The sequence below is a fragment of the Hakea prostrata genome, chromosome 10 (genome assembly GCF_041222555.1).
Source record: "Hakea prostrata isolate BN-2017 chromosome 10, UWA_Hpros_2, whole genome shotgun sequence".
Lineage (NCBI taxonomy): Eukaryota > Viridiplantae > Streptophyta > Magnoliopsida > Proteales > Proteaceae > Hakea > Hakea prostrata.
Genome location: NC_142609.1, coordinates 9,727,912 through 9,732,272, shown reverse-complemented (window position 1 = coordinate 9,732,272; position 4,361 = coordinate 9,727,912).

Below are 4,361 nucleotides of genomic sequence, written 5' to 3'. Positions count from 1 at the left end.
TATACCTTAAATATAGACTATAGCTCTCAGTGATTTGAGATAATCGATCAGAAATGAGGCTGGCATAAAGAGTAGGTATATGAGGCTTCCCACTCTCTCCAGAACCAGAGGAATTGAGACTAGCCAATATAGCTCTAACATCGGTGTCATGATTACTGTGATTCTATAGGATATATGAATTTCAGTTCATGAAAAAGAGCTTGAGTGGAAGGTCAGTAGAATGGGGAGAGGAGATTATCTCCCTGGGCACATGTGGACCAGAAAGCATCATTGTCTTCGTAAGAATGTATTGCAGGCCCAACAGTGCGCACCTCATTGCTGCTGATGTAGGCATTGCTGTACTGCTATTAAAAGTAATGAATCACAAAATGTGAAACTATTGATACATATATCAATGCTGCACTTCCCTTACAGTTTTTGGATGGGATATTGACAAATATGGTATCAGAGCTGGGAGGTCAACCATTTTACTGCTAGAAAATGCATCAGAATAGTTTTCCTGAGATTTCTTTTCCCTTGGTATCACATGAGCTGAACTTACTGATGCAAGTTCATCACCAAAATGGGTTTCTTTTCTCAAGAATGAGTCTGGGGCTGGGGAACTATAAATGTGGGGCCCTCCATCCCATGGGTTTTCTATGTGATAATGCCACTTTTATGGCCCTAAACTATGGGTAATTAGGTTGTACATGAAATTATATAAATTTGTTTTATAACTGACTTTTAAAGTGAAGCGCTTGCTTGGTTTGAACCAGTGGTTGAAGAAAATAGTTATTTTGAAATATTCTCTTTTCAACTGCGACCAACTATGTTTTGAGCATAGCTCAGTTTCACTCCACACACACCCGGGAAAAAAAATGGTTGAGGCCCAGCCCAGTGTCCTGGTTAGTTTAAGTTATCCAATAGCTTAAGGATTTCAGGTTAGGCCTTTCTTTTTTTGGTACAGTAAGTATAAGATTGTGAGAGTGGCAAAATTGGAAACAAATTGATGAATATAGTTTTGAGGAATTTTTGTTACCGATAAGGTATGATGGCATACTGTGATTGTGTGACAATCTTCTTCCCTACCCCACCCCCTAAAACAAAAAACCTCAGCAGACTTCTTCTCCTTCAAGTTGTTGAAATTTCTTGCAAGTTCACGGACATTTTATTGGGACTTGGGAGTAAACCATGCAAGACCAATAGGATGGTGAGTTTGAAATTTTCCTGTAGTTTATGGGATGATCTTAAGATTTCCTGTAATTACAATTGCTAAAATAGAAGAGTCAAGAAACACCTCTTATTCCCAGTCCAAACTAACCGTTAGAATCCATTGGAAATCCACCCCACAGCTTATATATATAATCCTCTTCATCCAATCATCATTAAAAATTACCATCCAAGACTAAGGTTTTAACACCCCCCCCCCCCTTTTTTCTCCCAAGGGTGCAGAACCCCATTTTGAATTTTTGGACACCCCAAGAAACCTAGATTTACAGCAATCTAAACCGTCAAAGAAGCCCCAAACTTTATGATCATCCCCATATACCATTACTTGCCTCGAAGTTTTGTTTCCATCTAACCACCATAAACCCTGGGTTTCATGTTCAGACAAGCTGACGCTCTAGAAGAACTTGCCCAGCCCAATTCAACTGCTGATCTTCGTCACCTCTGTGCCATACCAGCTCCATACCTTCATAACAAAATCATTTGAATACTAGCCCCTAGTTGATCCTTTTCAATCTAGGGCTACAACACTTCTTGGTACATAGATAATTGTATCGTGTGCTATATTCTTACATGTTACAACACACCAAAAATTCAAAACAGCCTCTCAGCAAAAATTGCTGGGATAAGACTGCGTGAGAAAAACTCTGCTTGTTGAGAAGCCTTCATCACTAGGTTCGTCCATTCTTACGTGTTACAAGATTAGACAAATATTTCATCAACATAAATATGTTTAGATTCACTCCAAGACACTGGTATGTTGGGTTACAAGCTTGTAGACTCTCCTACTGAGGCCTGCAGACTCCTACTGAGGTTAATACTAGCTGCATCTTGGCATGGTGACCCATTTACAGAGAATAATAGTAGAGACTCATCGAGTGGCTGACCTAGGTTGTCCCACACTAGACCAGATAGTGCCTATGTTATGTGCATTGTCGATATGTTCCTTCATGACCCTAGGGCATCAAATCTTGAGGCAACCCACTGTACCATGAGGTATCTAAAACTTGATCCTCAAAAGGGATTGCTCCTCTCTAAAATGGGAAGCTTCAGCAAAAAGTTTCCATTGATACTGATTGGGCTAAGTCGATTGATGATAAATGGTTATCTTATTGCTATTGTTTTCTCCTTCAAGAAAATCCTGTCATATAATGTAGCAAGAAAAAGTCAGTCGTCTCTTGCTATTGCAGAAACTCAGTTTTGTTCCATCACAAACCTATGGTTTTATTCACTTTCCCTATTTAACAGTTCTACCCTTGGGTGGTAATTCACATTACAAATAACAAGGACCATTGTCATTAGTGAGAAGTTGCATCATTCTCTCATTTTTAATTTTTAATTGTTTCCATCTTTTCTTCATGTACTAGTATGTGATGAGGACATTAAGAAAAGATGGAAAAACTATTTCTCTAGTCTGCTAAAGAAGCATACTTCAAGCACCTGTGATTCGGACGATTACACCATTCACCAAGGGCACCAATTTTTGAACATATGTACAGAGAATTTCGATGTCCAAAGTAAAAAACGCACTAAGGAGGATGAAACTAGGCAAGACACAAGATCCCAATGAAATCCCAATAAAAGTATGGGAGAGCTTAGGAACCCACAGGCTAGTTTGGTTGACTAAGTTGTTTGATAAGATTATTAGCACAGGAAAAATGCCAGATGAATGGAGAAGCATCATGGTTCCAATTTACAGAAATAGAGGAGATATTCAAAGCTGAAATAACTTTAGGGGCATTAAATTGATGAGTCATATAATGAAATTATGGGAGAGAATAATTGAAACCCGTTTGAGACACTTAACCACAGTTACGGAGAATAAAATTGGGTTTATGCCGGGAAGATCTATAACGGAGGCTATTTACCTAATTAGGAGACTTATAGAAAGGTATAGAGAATGTAGGAAAGACCTTCCTATGGCATTTATTGACCTAGAAAAAGCTTATGATAGAGTTCCTAGAGAGTTAATTTGGCAAGTACTAGAGAAAAGAAGTGTTGCAAGTAAATTTGTGGACATAGTTAAGGATATGTATGATGGTTTAGTGACAAGTGTAAGAACAATGGGGGGACAAAGTAATGAATTCCCAATTATAGTTGGACTACATCAAGGATCAACTTTAAGCCCATATTTATTTGCACTTATAATGGATGAATTAACCAAAGACATTTAAGAACAAGGACTAACTAGGTTTCAAGAAGAAGGAGGACATGGGGGAATAAGGCGTTTTTCATGATGATAGTGTGTTGATAGATGAGACTCAATTGGGCATTACTACTAAGTTAGAATCATAGAGAGCAACTTTGGAATCAAGAGACTTTAAACTAATTAGAACAAAAACAGAATATCTAGTTCGTAACTTTAGTCATAATTGAGCAGACGATGAGGTGGTGAAACTCGATGATAAGGAGATTCCTTAGAGTGATTGTTTTAGGTACCTAGGTTCAATCATAAATAAAAGAGGTAATATAGAGGGCGATGTTTCCCAAAGAATTAAAATAGGGTGGATGAAGTAGAGAGGTGTGTCTGGGGTCTAGTGTGATCAACACATTCCATTAAAGCTTAAAGGAAAATTCTATAGGACCATCGTTCGACCAACTATGATGTACGGTGTGGAGTGTTGGGTTGTTAAAAAGAATTCTATAAATAAACTTAGTATAACAGAAATGAAGATGTTAAGATGGATGAGTGGCAAAACTAGGAAGGATAAGCTAAGGAATGATCATATTAGAGTTGGTATGGGAGTTGCTCCCATTAGTGATAAGCGTCGAGAAAGCCATTTAAGGTGGCATGACCACATTCAACGAAGACATATAAATGCCCCTGTATGGAAGTAATATAATCCAGATTGAAGGAACTAGAAGAGCTAAGACATACCTAAGATAACCTTAAGAGAAGTGGTAAGAAAGGATATGCATAGCTTAAGCCTTGTATCTAACTTGACCTCAAACAAAACTGATTGGAGGGCAAGAATCCAAGTAGCCGACCCCATTTAGTTGTGACAAGGCTTATTGTTGTTGTTGTTGTTGTTGTTGTTGTTGTTATTTTCAATTTTTCATACCTATAAATTCATATCTAACATGGATTGACTTGTATCATATCAAAAAAGAAACTCAAAAGAAAAGGTTGAATGCAGGTTGTTTTGAAAAACTAC